This window comes from Macaca mulatta, chromosome 17 (genome assembly GCF_049350105.2).
Source record: "Macaca mulatta isolate MMU2019108-1 chromosome 17, T2T-MMU8v2.0, whole genome shotgun sequence".
NCBI lineage: Eukaryota > Metazoa > Chordata > Mammalia > Primates > Cercopithecidae > Macaca > Macaca mulatta.
Window position 1 is genome coordinate 44,892,780 of NC_133422.1, and position 19,241 is coordinate 44,912,020.

Here is a 19,241-nt window from a genome sequence, read left to right on the forward strand (position 1 = left end):
GCTAAGACAGTTCTTGTGGAATTGACAAAGGGATATTTGGAAACCCATAGAGGGCTATGGTGAAAAAGGAAATATCCTCAGATGAAATCTGGAAAGAATCTTTCTGAGAAACTGCTGTGTAATGTGTGACTTCCACTCACAGAGTTACATCTGTATTTCGTGGATCTCTTTGCTAGCCTTATTTCAGGGGAATCTGAGAACAGATATTTCGGATCCCTTTGAAGACTATAGGGCCAAAGGAAATATCCTCCGATAACAAAGAGAAAGAAGCTTTCTGAGAAACTTCTTTGTGTTCTGTGAAATCATCTCACAGAGTTACAGCTTTCCACTCAAGAAGCCTTTCGCTAAGACAGTTCTTGTGGAATTGGCAAAGTGATATTTGGGAGCCCATACAGGACTATGGTGAAAAAGGAAATATCCTCAGATGAAATCTGGAAAAAAGCTTTCTGAGAAACTGCTTAGTGTTCTGTTAATTCATCTCACAGAGTTACATCTGTATTTCGTGGATCTCTTTGCTAGCTTAATTTCTGTGGAATCTGAGAACAGATATTTCGGATCCCTTTGAAGACTGTAGGGCCAAAGGAAATATCCTCCGATAACAAAGAGAAAGAAGCTCCCTGAGAAACTTCTTTGTTTTCTGTGAAATCATCTCACAGAGTTACAGCTTTCCCTTCAAGAAGCCTTTCACTAAGACAGTTCTTGTGGAATTGGCAAAGTTATATTTGGAAGCCCATAGAGGGCTATGGTGAAAAAGGAAATATCCTCAGATGAAATCTGGAAAGAAGCTTTCTGAGAAACTGTTCTGTGATGTGTGACTTCCACTCACAGAGTTACATCTGTATTTCGTGGATCTCTTTGCTAGCCTTATTTCTGTGGAATCTGAGAACAGATATTTTGGATCCCTTTGAAGACTATAGGGACAAAGGAAATATCCTCCGATAACAAAGAGAAAGAAGCTTTCTGAGAAACTTCTTTGTGTTCTGTGAAATCATCTCACAGAGTTACAGCTTTCCACTCAAGAAGCCTTTCGCTAAGACAGTTCTTGTGGAATCGGCAAAGGGATATTTGGAAGCCCATAGAGGCCTATGGTGAAAAAGGAAATATCCTCAGATGGAATCTGGAAAGAAGCTTTCTGAGAAACTGCTTAGTGTTCTGTTAATTCATCTCACAGAGTTACATCTGTATTTCGTGGATCTCTTTGCTAGCCTTATTTCTGTGGAATCTGAGAACAGATATTTCGGATCCCGTTGAAGACTATAGGGCCAAATGAAATATCCTCCTATAACAAAGAGAAAGAAGCTTTCTGAGAAACTTCTTTGTGTTCTGTGAAATCATCTCACAGAGTTACAGCTTTCCCCTCAAGAAGCCTTTCGCTAAGACAGTTCTTGTGGAATTGGCAAAGGGATATTTGGAAGCCCATAGAGGGCTATGGTGAAAAAGGAAATATCCTCAGATGAAATCTGGAAAGAAGCTTTCTGAGAAACTGCTCTGTGATGTGTGACTTTCACTCACAGAGTTACATCTGTATTTCCTGGATCACTTGGCTAGCCTTATTTCTGTGGAATCTGAGAACAGATATTTCGGATCCCTTTGAAGACTATAGGGCCAAAGCAAATATCCTCCAATAACAAAGAGAAAGAAGCTTTCTGAGAAACTTCTTTGTGTTCTGTGAAATCATCTCACAGAGTTACAGCTTTCCCCGCAAGAAGCGTTTCGCCAAGAGAGTTCTTGTGGAATTGGCAAAGGGATATTTGGGAGCCCATAGAGGCCTATGGTGAAAAAGGAAATATCCTCAGATGAAATCTGGAAAGAAGCTTTCTGAGAAACTGCGTAGTGTTCTGTTAATTCATCTCACAGAGTTACATCTGTATTTCGTGGATCTCTTTGCTAGCCTTATTTCTGTGGAATCTGAGAACAGATATTACGGATCCCTTTGAAGACTATAGGGCCAAAGGAAATATCCTCCGATAACAAAGAGAAAGAAGATTTCTGAGAAACTTCTTTGTGTTCTGTGAAATCATCTCACAGAGTTACAGCTTTCCCCTCAAGAAGCCTTTCGCTAAGACAGTTCTTGTGGAATCGGCAAAGGGATATTTGGAAGCCCATAGTGGCCTTTGGTGTAAAAGGAAATATCCTCAGATGGAATCTCGAAAGAAGCATTCTGAGAAACTGCTTAGTGTTCTGTTAATTCATCTCACAGAGTTACATCTGTATTTCGTGGATCTCTTTGCTAGCCTTATTTCTGTGGAATCTGAGAACAGTTATTTCGGATCCCTTTGAAGACTATAGGACCAAAGGGAATATCCTCCGATAACAAAGAGAAAGAAGCTTTCTGAGAAACTTCTTTGTGTTCTGTGAAATCATCTCACAGAGTTAGAGCTTTCCCCTCAAGAAACCTTTCGCTAAGACAGTTCTTGTGGAATTGGCAAAGTGATATTTGGAAGCCCTTAGAGGGCTATGGTGAAAAAGGAATTATCCTCAGATGAAATCTGGAAAGAAGCTTTCTGAGAAACTGCTCTGTGATGTGTGACTTCCACTCACAGAGTTACATCTGTATTTCGTGGATCTCTTTGCTAGCCTTATTTCTGTGGAATCTGAGAACAGATATTTCGGATCCCTGTGAAGACTATAGGGCCAAAGGAAATATCCTCCGATAACAAAGAGAAAGAAGCTTTCTGAGAAACTTCTTTGTGTTCTGTGAAATCATCTCACAGAGTTACAGCTTTCCACTCAAGAAGCCTTTCGTTAAGACAGTTCTTGTGGAATTGGCAAAGGGATATTTGGGAGCCCACAGAGGGCAATGGTGAAAAAGGAAATATCCTCAGATGAAATCTGGAAAGAAGCTTTCTGAGAAACTGCTTAGTGTTCTGTTAATTCATCTCACAGAGTCACATCTGTATGTCGTGGATCTCTTTGCTAGCCTTATTTCTGTGGAATCTAAGAACAGATATTTCGGATCCCTTTGAAGACTATAGGGCCAAAGGAAATATCCTCCGATAACAAAGAGAAAGAAGCTTTCTGAGAAACTTGTTTGTGTTCTGTGAAATCATCTCCCAGAGTTACAGCTTTCCAGTCAAGAAGTCTTTCGCTAAGACAGTTCTTGTGCAATCGGCAAAGGGATATTTGGAAGCCCATAGAGGCCTATGGTGAAAAAGGAAATATCCTCAGATGGAATCTGGAAAGAAGCTTTCTGAGAAACTGGTTAGTGTTCTGTTAATTCATCTCACAGAATTACATATGTATTTCGTGGATCTCTTGGCTAGTCTTATTTCTGTGGAATCTGAGAACAGATATTTCGGATCCCTTTGAAGACTATAGGGCCAAAGGAAATATCCTCCGATAACAAAGAGAAAGAAGCTTTCTGACAAACTTCTTTGTGTTCTGTGAAATCATCTCACAGAGTTACAGCTTTCCCCTCAAGAAGCCTTTCGCTAAGACAGTTCTTGTGGAATTGGCAAAGTGATATTTGGAAGCCCATAGAGGGCTATGGTGAAAAAGGAAATATCCTCAGATGAAATCTGGAAAGAAGCTTTCTGAGAACTGCTTAGTGTTCTGTTAATTCACCTCACAGAGTTACATCTGTATTTCGTGGATCTCTTTGCTAGCCTTATTTCTGTGGAATCTGAGAACAGATATTTCGGATCCCTTTGAAGACTATAGGATCAAAGGAAATAACCTCCGATAACAAAGAGAAAGAAGCTTTCTGAGAAACTTCTTTGTGTTCTGTGAAATCATCTCACAGAGTTACAGCTTTCCCTTCAAGAAGCCTTTCGCTAAGACAGTTCTTGTGGAATTGACAAAGGGATATTTGGAAGCCCATAGAGGGCTATGGTGAAAAAGGAAATATCCTCAGATGAAATCTGGAAAGAATCTTTCTGAGAAACTGCTCTGTGATGTGTGACTTTCACTCACAGAGTTATCTCTATTTCCTGGATCTCTTGGCTAGCCTTATTTCTGTGGAATCTGAGAATAGATATTTCGGATCCCTTTGAAGACTATAGGGCCAAAGGAAATATCCTCCGATAACAAAAAGAAAGAAGCTTTCTGAGAAACTTCTTTGTGTTCTGTGAAATCATCTCACAGAGTTACAGCTTTCCCCTCAAGAAGCCTTTCGCTAAGACAGTTCTTGTGGAATTGGCAAAGGGATATTTGGGAGCCCATAGAGGCCTATGGTGAAAAAGGAAATATCCTCAGATGAAATCTGGAAAGAAGCTTTCTGAGAAACTGCTTAGTGTTCTGTTAATTCATCTCACCGAGTTACATCTGTATTTCGTGGATCTCTTTGCTAGCCTTATTTCTGTGGAATCTGAGAACAGATATTTCGGATCCCTTTGAAGACTATAGGGCCAAAGGAAATATCCTCCGATAACAAAGAGAAAGAAGCTTTCTGAGAAACTTCTTTGTGTTCTGTGAAATCATCTCACAGAGTTACAGCTTTCCCTTCAAGAAGCCTTTCGCTAAGACAGTTCTTGTGGAGTTGGCAAAGGGATATTTGGGAGCCCATAGAGGGCTATGGTGAAAAAGGAAATATCCTCAGATGAAATCTGGAAAGAAGCTTTCTGAGAAACTGCTCTGTGATGTGTGACTTTCACTCACAGAGTTACATCTCTGTTTCCTGGATCTCTTGGCTAGCCTTATTTCTGTGGAATCTGAGAATAGATATTTCGGATCCCTTTGAAGACTATAGGGCCAAAGGAAATATCCTCCGATAACAAAGAGAAAGAAGCTTTCTGAGAAACTTCTTTGTGTTCTGTGAAATCATCTCACAGAGTTACAGCTTTCCCCTCAAGAAGCCTTTCGCTAAGACAGTTCTCGTGGAATTGGCAAAGGGATATTTGGGAGCCCATAGAGGCCTATGGTGAAAAAGGAAATATCCTCAGATGAAATCTGGAAAGAAGCTTTCTGAGAAACTGCTTAGTGTTCTGTTAATTCATCTCACAGAGTTACATCTGTATGTCGTGGATCTCTTTGATAGCCTTATTTCTGTGGAATCTGAGAACAGATATTTCGGATCCCTTTGAAGACTATAGGGCCAAAGGAAATATCCTCCGATAACAAAGAGAAAGAAGCTTTCTGAGAAACTTCTTTGTGTTCTGTGAAATCATCTCACAGAGTTACAGCTTTCCCTTCAAGAAGCCTTTCGCTAATATAGTTCTTGTGGAATTGGCCAAGTGATATTTGGAAGCCCATAGAGGGCTATGGTGAAAAAGGAAATATCCTCAGATGAAATCTGGAAAGAAGCTTTCTGAGAAACTGCTTAGTGTTCTGTTAATTCATCTCACAGAGTTACATCTGTGTTTCGTGGAACTCTTTGCTAGCCTTATTTCTGTGGAATCTGAGAACAGATATTTCGGATCTCTTTGAAGACTACAGGGTCAAAGGAAATATCCTCCGATAACAAAGAGAAAGAAGCTTTCTGAGAAACTTCTTTGTGTTCTGTGAAATCATCTCACAGAGTTACAGCTTTCCCCTCAAGAAGCCTTTCGCTAAGACAGTTCTTGTGGAATTGGCAAAGGGATATTTGGGAGCCCATAGAGGCCTATGGTGAAAAAGGAAATATCCTCAGATGAAATCTGGAAAGAAGCTTTCTGAGAAACTGCTTAGTGTTCTGTTAATTCATCTCACAGAGTTACATCTGTATTTCGTGGATCTCTTTGCTAGGCTTATTTCTGTGGAATCTGAGAACAGATATTTCTGATCCCTTTTTAGACTATAGGGCCAAAGGAAATATCCTCCGATAACAAAGAGAAAGAAGCTTTCTGAGAAACTTCTTTGTGTTCTGTGAAATCATCTCACAGAGTTACAGCTTTCCCTTCAAGAAGCCTTTCGCTAAGACAGTTCTTGTGGAATTGGCAAAGGGATATTTGGGAGCCCATAGAGGGCTATGGTGAAAAAGGAAATATCCTCAGATGAAATCTGGAAAGAAGCTTTCTGAGAAACTGCTTAGTGTTCTGCTAATTCATCTCACGGAGTCACATCTGTATTTCGTGGATCTCTTTGCTAGCCTTATTTCTGTGGAATCTAAGAACAGATATTTCGGATCCCTTTGAAGACTATAGGGCCAAAGGAAATATCCTCCGATAACAAAGAGAAAGAAGCTTTCTGAGAAACTTCTTTCTATTCTGTGAAATCATCTCACAGAGTTACAGCTTTCCCCTCAAGAAGCCTTTCGCTAAGATAGTTCTTGTGGAATTGGCCAAGTGATATTTGGAAGCCCATAGAGGGCTATGGTGAAAAAGGAAATATCCTCAGATGAAATCTGGAAAGAAGCTTTCTGAGAAACTGCTTAGTGTTCTGTTAATTCATCTCACAGAGTTACATCTGTGTTTCGTGGAACTCTTTGCTAGCCTTATTTCTGTGGAATCTGAGAACAGATATTTCGGATCTCTTTGAACACTATAGGGTCAAAGGAAATATCCTCCGATAACAAAGAGAAAGAAGCTTTCTGAGAAACTTCTTTGTGTTCTGTGAAATCATCTCACAGAGTTATAGCTTTCCCGTCAAGAAGCCTTTCGCTAAGACAGTTCTTGTGGAATCGGCAAAGGGATATTTGGAAGCCCACAGAGGCCTATGGTGAAAAAGGAAATATCCTCAGATGGAATCTGGAAAGAAGCTTTCTGAGAAACTGGTAAGTATTCTGTGAAATCATCTCACAGAGTTACAGCTTTCCACTCAAGAAGCCTTTCGCTAAGACAGTTCTTGTGGAATCGGCAAAGGGATATTTGGAAGCCCATAGAGGCCTATGGTGAAAAAGGAAATATCCTCAGATGGAATCTGGAAAGAAGCTTTCTGAGAAACTGCTTAGTGTTCTGTTAATTCATCTCACAGAGTTACATCTGTATTTCGTGGATCTCTTTGCTAGCCTTATTTCTGTGGAATCTGAGAACAGATATTTCGGATCCCTTTGAAGACTATAGGGCCAAAGGAAATATCCTCCGATAACAAAGAGAAAGAAGCTTTCTGAGAGACTTCTTTGTGTTCTGTGAAATCATCTCACAGAGTTACAGCTTTCCTCTCAAGAAGCCTTTCGCTAAGACAGTTCTTGTGGAATTGGCAAAGGGATATTTGGGAGCCCATAGAGGCCTATGGTGAAAAAGGAAATATCCTCAGATGAAATCTGGAAAGAAGCTTTCTGAGAAACTGCTTAGTGTTCTGTTAATTCATCTCACAGAGTTACATCTGTATTTCGTGGATCTCTTTGCTAGGCTTATTTCTGTGGAATTTGAGAACAGATATTTCGGATCCCTTTGAAGACTATAGGGCCAAAGGAAATATCCTCCGATAACAAAGAGAAAGAAGCTTTCTGAGAAACTTCTTTGTGTTCTATGAAATCATCTCACAGAGTTCCAGCTTTCCCATCAAGAAGCCTTTCGCTAAGACAGTTCTTGTGGAATTGGCAAAGTGATATTTAGAAGCCCATAGAGTGCTATGGTGAAAAAGGAAATATCCTCAGATGAAATCTGGAAAGAAGCTTTCTGAGAAACTGCTCTGTGATGTGTGACTTCCACTCACAGAGTTACATCTGTATTTCGTGGATCTCTTTGCTAGCCTTATTTCTGTGGAATCTGAGAACAGATATTTCGGATCCCTTTGAAGACTATAGGGCCAAAGGAAATATCCTCAGATAACAAAGAGAAAGAAGCTTTCTGAGAAACTTCTTTGTGTTCTGTGAAATCATCTCACAGAGTTACAGCTTTCCACTCAAGAAGACTTTCGCTAAGACAGTTCTTGTGGAATTGGCAAAGGGATATTTGGGAACCCATAGAGGCCTATGGTGAAAAACGAAATATCCTCAGATGAAATCTGGAAAGAAGCTTTCTGAGAAACTGCTTACTGTTCTGTTAATCCATCTCACAGAGTTACATCTGTATTTCGTGGATCTCTTTGCTAGCCTTATTTCTGTGGAATCTGAGAACAGATATTTCGGATCCCTTTGAAGACTATAGGGTCAAAGGAAATATCCTCCGATAACAAAGAGAAAGAAGCTTTCTGAGAAACTTCTTTGTGTTCTGTGAAATCATCTCACAGAGTTACAACTTTCCCTTCAAGAAGCCTTTCGCTAAGACAGTTCTTGTGGAATTGGCAAAGTGATATTTGGAAGCCCATAGAGGACTATGGTGAAAAAGGAAATATCCTCAGATGAAATCTGGAAAGAAGCTTTCTGAGAAACTGCTTAGTGTTCTGTTAATTCATCTCACAGAGTTACATCTGTATTTCTTGGATCTCTTTGCTAGCCTTACTTCTGTGGAATCTGAGAACAGATATTTCGGATCCCTTTGAAGACTATAGGGCCAAAGGGAATATCCTCCGATAACAAAGAGAAAGAAGCTTTCTGAGAAACTTCTTTGTGTTCTGTGAAATCATACCACAGAGTTACAGCTTTCCCCTCAAGAAGCCTTTCGCTAAGACAGTTCTTGTGGAATTGGCAAAGTGATATTTGGAAGCCCATAGAGGGCTATGGTGAAAAAGGAAATATCCTCAGATGAAATCTGGAAAGAAGCTTTCTGAGAAACAGCTTAGTGTTCTGTTAATTCATCTCACAGAGTTACATCTGTATTTCGTGGATCTCTTTGCAAGCCTTATTTCTGTGGAATCTGAGAACAGACATTTCGAATCCCTTTGAAGACTATAGGGCCAAAGGAAATATCCTCCGATAACAAAGAGAAAGAAGCTTTCTGAGAAACTTCTTTGTGTTCTGTGAAATCATCTCACAGAGTTACAGCTTTCCCCTCAAGAAGCCTTTCGCTAAGACAGTTCTTGTGGAATTGGCAAAGTGATATTTGGAAGCCCATAGAGGGCTATGGTGAAAAAGGAAATATCCTCAGATCGAATCTGGAAAGAAGCTTTCTGAGAAACTGCTTAGTGTTCTGTTAATTCATCTCACAGTGTTACATCTGTATTTCGTGGATCTCTTGGCTAGCCTTATATCTGTGGAATCTATGAACAGATATTTCGGATCCCTTTGAAGACTATAGGACCAAAGGGAATATCCTCCGATAACAAAGAGAAAGAAGCTTTCTGAGAAACTTCTTTGTGTTCTGTGAAATCATCTCACAGAGTTACAGCTTTCCCCTCAAGAAGCCTTTCGCTAAGACAGTTCTTGTGGAATTGGCAAAGGGATATTTGGAAGCCCTTAGAGGCCTATGGTGAAAAGGAAATATCCTCAGATCGAATCTGGAAAGAGGTTTTCTGAGAAACTGGTTAGTGTTCTGTTAATTCGTCTCACAGTGTTACATCGGTATTTCGTGGATCTCTTGGCTAGCCTTATTTCTGTGGAATCTGAGAACAGATATTTCGGATCCCTTTGAAGACTATAGGACCAAAGGGAATATCCTCCGATAACAAAGATAAAGAAGCTTTCTGAGCAACTTCTTTGTGTTCTGTGAAATCATCTCACAGAGTTACAGCTTTCCCCTCAAGAAGCCTTTCGCTAAGACAGTTCTTGTGGAATTGGCAAAGGGATATTTGGAAGCCCATAGAGGGCTATGGTGAAAAAGGAAATATCCTCAGATGAAATCTGGAAAGAAGCTTTCTGAGAAACTGCTCTGTGATGTGTGACTTTCATTCACAGAGTTACATCTGTATTTCCTGGATCTCTTTCCTAGCCTTATTTCTGTGGAATCTGAGAACAGATATTTCGGATCCCTTTGAAGACTATAGGGCCAAAGGAAATATCCTCCGATAACAAAGAGAAAGAAGCTTTCTGAGAAACTTCTTTGTGTTCTGTGAAATCATCTCACAGAGTTACAGCTTTCCCTTCAAGAAGCGTTTCGCTAAGACAGTTCTTGTGGAATTGGCAAAGTGATATTTGGAAGCCCATAGAGGACTATGGTGAAAAAGGAAATATCCTCAGATGAAATCTGGAAAGAAGCTTTCTGAGAAACTGCTTAGTGTTCTGTTAATTCATCTCACAGAGTTACATCTGTATTTCGTGGATCTCTTTGCTAGCCTTATTTCTGTGGAATCTGAGAACAGATATTTCGGATCCCTTTGAAGACTATAGGGCCAAAGGAAATATCCTCCGATAACAAAGAGAAAGAAGCTTTCTGAGAAACTTCTTTGTGTTCTGTGAAATCATCTCACAGAGTTTCAGCTTTCCCCTCAAGAAGCCTTTCGCTGAGACAGTTCTTGTGGAATTGGCAAAGGGATATTTGGGAGCCCATAGAGGCCTAAGGTGAAAAAGGAAATATTCTCAGATGGAAGCTGGAAAGAAGCTTTCTGAAAAATTGCTTAGTGTTCTGTTAATTCATCTCACAGAGTTACATCTGTATTTCGTGGATCTCTTTGCTCGCCTTATTTCTGTGGAATCTGAGAACAGATATTTCGGATCCATTTAAAGACTACAGGGCCAAAGGAAATATCCTCCGATAACAAAGAGAAAGATGCTTTCTGAGAAACTTCTTTCTGTTCTGTGAAATCATCTCACAGAGTTACAGCTTTCCCCTCAAGAAGCCGTTCGCTAAGACAGTTCTTCTGGAATAGGCAAAGTGATATTTGGCAGCCCATATAGGGCTACGGTGAAAAAGGAAATATCCTCAGATGAAATCTGGAAAGAAGATTTCTGAGAAACTGCTTAGTGTTCTCTTAATTCATCTCACAGAGTTACATCTGTATTTCGTGGATCTCTTTGCTAGCCTTATTTCTGTGGAATTTGAGAACAGATATATCTGATCCCTATGATGACTCTAGGGCCAAAGGAAATTTCCTCCGATAACAAAAAGAAAGAAGCTTTCTGAGAAACTTCTTTGCGTTCTGTGAAATCATCTCACAGAGTTACAGCTTTCCCCTCAAGAAGCCTTTCGCTAAGACAGTTCTTGTGGAATTGGCAAAGTGATATTTAGAAACCCATAGAGGGCTATGGTGAAAAAGGAAATATCCTCAGATGAAATCTGGAAAGAAGCTTTCTGAGAAACTGCTCTGTGATGTGTGACTTCCACTCACAGAGTTACATCTGTATTTCGTGGATCTCTTTGCTAGCCTTATTTCTGTGGAATCTGAGAACAGATATTTCGGATCCCTTTGAAGACTACAGGGCCAAAGGAAATATCCTCCGATAACAAAGAGAAAGAAGCTTTCTGAGAAACTTCTTTGTGTTCTGTGAAATCATCTCACAGAGTTACAGCTTTCCCCTCAAGAAACCTTTCGCTAAGACAGTTCTTGTGGAATTGGCAAAGTGATATTTAGAAGCCCATAGAGGGCTATGGTGAAAAAGGAAATATCCTCAGATGAAATCTGGAAAGAAGCTTTCTGAGAAACTGCTCTGTGATGTGTGACTTCCACTCACAGAGTTACATCTGTATTTCGTGGATCTCTTTGCTAGCCTTATTTCTGTGGAATCTGAGAACAGATATTTCGGATCCCTTTGAAGACTACAGGGCCAAAGGAAATATCCTCAGATAACAAAGAGAAAGAAGCTTTCTGAGAAACTTCTTTGTGTTCCGTGAAATCATCTCACAGAGTTACAGCTTTCCACTCAAGAAGACTTTCGCTAAGACAGTTCTTGTCGAATTGGCAAAGGGATATTTGGGAGCCCAAAAAGGCCAATGGTGAAAAAGGAAATATCCACAGATGAAATCTGGAAAGAAGCTTTCTGAGAAACTGCTTAGTGTTCTGTTAATTCATCTCACAGAGTTACATCTGTATTTCGTGGATCTCTTTGCTAGCCTTATTTCTGTGGAATCTGAGAACAGATATTTCGGATCCCTTTGAAGACTATAGGGCCAAAGGAAATATCCTCCGATAACAAAGAGAAAGAAGCTTTCTGAGAAACTTCTTTGTGTTCTGTGAAATCATCTCACAGAGTTACAGCTTTCCCTTCAAGAAGCCTTTCGCTAAGACAGTTCTTGTGGAATTGGCAAAGTGATATTTGGAAGCCCATAGAGGACTATGGTGAAAAAGGAAATATCCTCAGATGAAATCTGGAAAGAAGCTTTCTGAGAAACTGCTTAGTGTTCTGTTAATTCTTCTCACAGACTTACATCTGTATTTCGTGGATCTCTTTGCTAGCCTTATTTCTGTGGAATCTGAGAACAGATATTTCGGATCCCTTTGAAGACTATAGGGCCAAAGGAAATATCCTCCGATAACAAAGAGAAAGAAGCTTTCTGAGAAACTTCTTTGTGTTCTGTGAAATCATCTCACAGAGTTACAGCTTTCCCCTCAAGAAGCCTTTCGCTAAGACAGTTCTTGTGGAATTGGCAAGGGGATATTTGGAAGCCCATAGAGGCCTATGGTGAAAAGGAAATATCCTCAGATCGAATCTGGAAAGAAGCTTTCTGAGAAACTGGTTAGTGTTCTGTTAATTCATCTCACAGTGTTACATCGGTATTTCGTGGATCTCTTTGCTAGCCTCATTTCTGTGGAATCTGAGAACAGATATTTCGGATCCCTTTGAAGACTATAGGACCAAAGGGAATATCCTCCGATAACAAAGATAAAGAAGCTTTCTGAGCAACTTCTTTGTGTTCTGTGAAATCATCTCACAGAGTTACAGCTTTCCCCTCAAGAAGCCTTTCGCTAAGACAGTTCTTGTGGAATTGGCAAAGGGATATTTGGAAGCCCATAGAGGGCTATGGTGAAAAAGGAAATATCCTCAGATGAAATCTGGAAAGAAGCTTTCTGAGAAACTGCTCTGTGATGTGTGACTTTCATTCACAGAGTTACATCTGTATTTCCTGGATCTCTTTCCTAGCCTTATTTCTGTGGAATCTGAGAACAGATATTTCGGATCCCTTTGAAGACTATAGGGCCAAAGGAAATATCCTCCGATAACAAAGAGAAAGAAGCTTTCTGAGAAACTTCTTTGTGTTCTGTGAAATCATCTCACAGAGTTACAGCTTTCCCTTCAAGAAGCGTTTCGCTAAGACAGTTCTTGTGGAATTGGCAAAGTGATATTTGGAAGCCCATAGAGGACTATGGTGAAAAAGGAAATATCCTCAGATGAAATCTGGAAAGAAGCTTTCTGAGAAACTGCTTAGTGTTCTGTTAATTCATCTCACAGAGTTACATCTGTATTTCGTGGATCTCTTTGCTAGCCTTATTTCTGTGGAATCTGAGAACAGATATTTCGGATCCCTTTGAAGACTATAGGGCCAAAGGAAATATCCTCCGATAACAAAGAGAAAGAAGCTTTCTGAGAAACTTCTTTGTGTTCTGTGAAATCATCTCACAGAGTTTCAGCTTTCCCCTCAAGAAGCCTTTCGCTGAGACAGTTCTTGTGGAATTGGCAAAGGGATATTTGGGAGCCCATAGAGGCCTAAGGTGAAAAAGGAAATATTCTCAGATGGAAGCTGGAAAGAAGCTTTCTGAAAAATTGCTTAGTGTTCTGTTAATTCATCTCACAGAGTTACATCTGTATTTCGTGGATCTCTTTGCTCGCCTTATTTCTGTGGAATCTGAGAACAGATATTTCGGATCCATTTAAAGACTACAGGGCCAAAGGAAATATCCTCCGATAACAAAGAGAAAGATGCTTTCTGAGAAACTTCTTTCTGTTCTGTGAAATCATCTCACAGAGTTACAGCTTTCCCCTCAAGAAGCCGTTCGCTAAGACAGTTCTTCTGGAATAGGCAAAGTGATATTTGGCAGCCCATATAGGGCTACGGTGAAAAAGGAAATATCCTCAGATGAAATCTGGAAAGAAGATTTCTGAGAAACTGCTTAGTGTTCTCTTAATTCATCTCACAGAGTTACATCTGTATTTCGTGGATCTCTTTGCTAGCCTTATTTCTGTGGAATTTGAGAACAGATATATCTGATCCCTATGATGACTCTAGGGCCAAAGGAAATTTCCTCCGATAACAAAAAGAAAGAAGCTTTCTGAGAAACTTCTTTGCGTTCTGTGAAATCATCTCACAGAGTTACAGCTTTCCCCTCAAGAAGCCTTTCGCTAAGACAGTTCTTGTGGAATTGGCAAAGTGATATTTAGAAACCCATAGAGGGCTATGGTGAAAAAGGAAATATCCTCAGATGAAATCTGGAAAGAAGCTTTCTGAGAAACTGCTCTGTGATGTGTGACTTCCACTCACAGAGTTACATCTGTATTTCGTGGATCTCTTTGCTAGCCTTATTTCTGTGGAATCTGAGAACAGATATTTCGGATCCCTTTGAAGACTACAGGGCCAAAGGAAATATCCTCCGATAACAAAGAGAAAGAAGCTTTCTGAGAAACTTCTTTGTGTTCTGTGAAATCATCTCACAGAGTTACAGCTTTCCCCTCAAGAAACCTTTCGCTAAGACAGTTCTTGTGGAATTGGCAAAGTGATATTTAGAAGCCCATAGAGGGCTATGGTGAAAAAGGAAATATCCTCAGATGAAATCTGGAAAGAAGCTTTCTGAGAAACTGCTCTGTGATGTGTGACTTCCACTCACAGAGTTACATCTGTATTTCGTGGATCTCTTTGCTAGCCTTATTTCTGTGGAATCTGAGAACAGATATTTCGGATCCCTTTGAAGACTACAGGGCCAAAGGAAATATCCTCAGATAACAAAGAGAAAGAAGCTTTCTGAGAAACTTCTTTGTGTTCCGTGAAATCATCTCACAGAGTTACAGCTTTCCACTCAAGAAGACTTTCGCTAAGACAGTTCTTGTCGAATTGGCAAAGGGATATTTGGGAGCCCAAAAAGGCCAATGGTGAAAAAGGAAATATCCACAGATGAAATCTGGAAAGAAGCTTTCTGAGAAACTGCTTAGTGTTCTGTTAATTCATCTCACAGAGTTACATCTGTATTTCGTGGATCTCTTTGCTAGCCTTATTTCTGTGGAATCTGAGAACAGATATTTCGGATCCCTTTGAAGACTATAGGGCCAAAGGAAATATCCTCCGATAACAAAGAGAAAGAAGCTTTCTGAGAAACTTCTTTGTGTTCTGTGAAATCATCTCACAGAGTTACAGCTTTCCCTTCAAGAAGCCTTTCGCTAAGACAGTTCTTGTGGAATTGGCAAAGTGATATTTGGAAGCCCATAGAGGACTATGGTGAAAAAGGAAATATCCTCAGATGAAATCTGGAAAGAAGCTTTCTGAGAAACTGCTTAGTGTTCTGTTAATTCTTCTCACAGACTTACATCTGTATTTCGTGGATCTCTTTGCTAGCCTTATTTCTGTGGAATCTGAGAACAGATATTTCGGATCCCTTTGAAGACTATAGGGCCAAAGGAAATATCCTCCGATAACAAAGAGAAAGAAGCTTTCTGAGAAACTTCTTTGTGTTCTGTGAAATCATCTCACAGAGTTACAGCTTTCCCCTCAAGAAGCCTTTCGCTAAGACAGTTCTTGTGGAATTGGCAAGGGGATATTTGGAAGCCCATAGAGGCCTATGGTGAAAAGGAAATATCCTCAGATCGAATCTGGAAAGAAGCTTTCTGAGAAACTGGTTAGTGTTCTGTTAATTCATCTCACAGTGTTACATCGGTATTTCGTGGATCTCTTTGCTAGCCTCATTTCTGTGGAATCTGAGAACAGATATTTCGGATCCCTTTGAAGACTATAGGACCAAAGGGAATATCCTCCGATAACAAAGATAAAGAAGCTTTCTGAGAAACCTCTTTGTGTTCTGTGAAATCATCTCACAGAGTTACAGCTTTCCCCTCAAGAAGCCTTTCGCTAAGACAGTTCTTGTGGAATTGGCAAAGGGATATTTGGAAACCCATAGAGGGCTACGGTGAAAAAGGAAATATCCTCAGATGAAATCTGGAAAGAAGCTTTCTGAGAAACTGCTCTATGATGTGTGACATTCATTCACAGAGTTACATCTGTATTTCCTGGATCTCTTTGCTAGCCTTATTTCTGTGGAATCTGAGAACAGATATTTCGGATTCCTTTGAAGACTATAGGGCCAAAGGAAATATCCTCCGATAACAAAGAGAAAGAAGCTTTCTGAGAAACTTCTTTGTGTTCTGTGAAATCATCTCACAGAGTTAGAGCTTTCCCCTCAAGAAGCCTTTCGCTAAGACAGTTCTTGTGGAATTGGCAAAGTGATATTTAGAAACCCATAGAGGGCTATGGTGAAAAAGGAAATATCCTCAGATGAAATCTGGAAAGAAGCTTTCTGAGAAACTCCTCTGTGATATGTGACTTCCACTCACAGAGTTACATCTGTATTTCGTGGATCTCTTTGCTAGCCTTATTTCTGTGGAATCTGAGAACAGATATTTCGGATCCCTTTGAAGTCTATAGGGCCAAAGGAAATATCCTCCGATAACAAAGAGAAAGAAGCTTTCTGAGAAACTTCTTGGTGTTCTGTGAAATCATCTCACAGAGTTACAGCTTTCCCCTCAAGAAGTCGTTCGCTAAGACACTTCTTCTGGAATAGGCAAAGTGATATTTGGAAGCCCATAGAGGGCTACGGTGAAAAAGGAAATATCCTCAGATGAAATTTGGTAAGAAGCTTTCTGAGACACTGCTTAGTGTTCTCTTAATTCATCTCACAGGGTTACATCTGTATTTCGTGGATCTCTTTGCTAGCCTTATTTCTGTGGAATTTGAGAACAGATATATCTGATCCCTATGATGACTCAAGGGCCAAAGGAAATTTCCTCCGATAACAAAAAGAAAGAAGCTTTCTGAGAAACTTCTTTGTGTTCTGTGAAATCATCCCACAGAGTTTCAGCTTTCCCCTCAAGAAGCCTTTCGCTAAGACAGTTCTTGTGGAATTGGCAAAGGGATATTTAGAATCCCAAAGAGGGCTATGGTGAAAAAGGAAATATCCTCAGATGAAATCTGGAAAGAAGCTTTCTGAGAAACTGCTCTGTGATGTGTGACTTCCACTCACAGAGTTACATCAGTATTTCGTGGATCTCTTTGCTAGCCTTATTTCTGTGGAATCTGAGAACAGATATTTCGGATCCCTTTGAAGACTATAGGGCCAAAGGAAATATCCTCAGATAACAAAGAGAAAGAAGCTTTCTGAGAAACTTCTTTGTGTTCTGTGAAATCATCTCACAGAGTTACAGCTTTCCACGCAAGAAGCCTTTCGCTAAGACAGTTCTTGTGGAATTGGAAAAGGGATATTTGGAAGCCCATAGAGGGCTATGGTGAAAAAGGAAATATCCTCAGATGAAATCTGGAAAGAAGCTTTCTGAGAAACAGCTTAGTGTTCTGTTAATTCATCTCACAGAGTTACATCTGTATTTCGTGGATCTCTTTGCTAGCCTTATTTCTGTGGAATCTGAGAACAGATATTTCGGATCCCTTTGAAGACTATAGGGCCAAAGGAAATATCCTCCGATAACAAAGAGAAAGAAGCTTTCTGAGAAACTTCTTTGTGTTCTGTGAAATCATCTCACAGAGTTACAGCTTTCCCCTCAAGAAGCCTTTCGCTAAGACAGTTCTTGTGGAATTGGCAAAGTGATATTTAGAAGCCCATAGAGGGCTATGGTGAAAAAGGAAATATCCTCAGATGAAATCTGGAAAGAAGCTTTCTGAGAAACTGCTCTGTGATGTGTGACTTCCACTCACAGAGTTACATCTGTATTTCGTGGATCTCCTTGCTAGCCTTATTTCTGTGGAATCTGAGAACAGATATTTCGGATCCCTTTGAAGACTATAGGGCCAAAGGAAATATCCTCCGATAACAAAGAGAAAGAAGCTTTCTGAGAAACTTCTTTGTGTTCTGTGAAATCATCTCACAGAGTTACAGCTTTCCCTTCAAGAAGCCTTTCGCTAATATAGTTCTTGTGGAATTGGCCAAGTGATATTTGGAAGCCCATAGAGGGCTATGGTGAAAAAGGAAATATCCTCAGATGAAATCTGGAAAGAAGCTTTCTGAGAAACTGCTTAGTGTTCTGTTAATTCATCTCACAGAGTTACATCTGTGTTTCGTGGAACTCTTTGCTAGCCTTATTTCTGTGGAATCTGAGAACAGATATTTCGGATCTCTTTGAAGACTACAGGGTCAAAGGAAATATCCTCCGATAACAAAGAGAAAGAAGCTTTCTGAGAAACTTCTTTGTGTTCTGTGAAATCATCTCACAGAGTTACAGCTTTCCCCTCAAGAAGCCTTTCGCTAAGACAGTTCTTGTGGAATTGGCAAAGGGATATTTGGGAGCCCATAGAGGCCTATGGTGAAAAAGGAAATATCCTCAGATGAAATCTGGAAAGAAGCTTTCTGAGAAACTGCTTAGTGTTCTGTTAATTCATCTCACAGAGTTACATCTGTATTTCGTGGATCTCTTTGCTAGGCTTATTTCTGTGGAATCTGAGAACAGATATTTCTGATCCCTTTTTAGACTATAGGGCCAAAGGAAATATCCTCCGATAACAAAGAGAAAGAAGCTTTCTGAGAAACTTCTTTGTGTTCTGTGAAATCATCTCACAGAGTTACAGCTTTCCACTCAAGAAGCCTTTCGCTAAGACAGTTCTTGTGGAATTGGCAAAGGGATATTTGGGAGCCCATAGAGGGCTATGGTGAAAAAGGAAATATCCTCAGATGAAATCTGGAAAGAAGCTTTCTGAGAAACTGCTTAGTGTTCTGCTAATTCATCTCACGGAGTCACATCTGTATTTCGTGGATCTCTTTGCTAGCCTTATTTCTGTGGAATCTAAGAACAGATATTTCGGATCCCTTTGAAGACTATAGGGCCAAAGGAAATATCCTCCGATAACAAAGAGAAAGAAGCTTTCTGAGAAACTTCTTTCTATTCTGTGAAATCATCTCACAGAGTTACAGCTTTCCCCTCAAGAAGCCTTTCGCTAAGATAGTTCTTGTGGAATTGGCCAAGTGATATTTGGAAGCCCATAGAGGGCTATGGTGAAAAAGGAAATATCCTCAGATGAAATCTGGAAAGAAGCTTTCTGAGAAACTGCTTAGTGTTCTGTTAATTCATCTCACAGAGTTACATCTGTGTTTCGTGGAACTCTTTGCTAGCCTTATTTCTGTGGAATCTGAGAACAGATATTTCGGATCTCTTTGAACACTATAGGGTCAAAGGAAATATCCTCCGATAACAAAGAGAAAGAAGCTTTCTGAGAAACTTCTTTGTGTTCTGTGAAATCATCTCACAGAGTTATAGCTTTCCCGTCAAGAAGCCTTTCGCTAAGACAGTTCTAGTGGAATCGGCAAAGGGATATTTGGAAGCCCACAGAGGCCTATGGTGAAAAAGGAAATATCCTCAGATGGAATCTGGAAAGAAGCTTTCTGAGAAACTGGTAAGTATTCTGTGAAATCATCTCACAGAGTTACAGCTTTCCACTCAAGAAGCCTTTCGCTAAGACAGTTCTTGTGGAATCGGCAAAGGGATATTT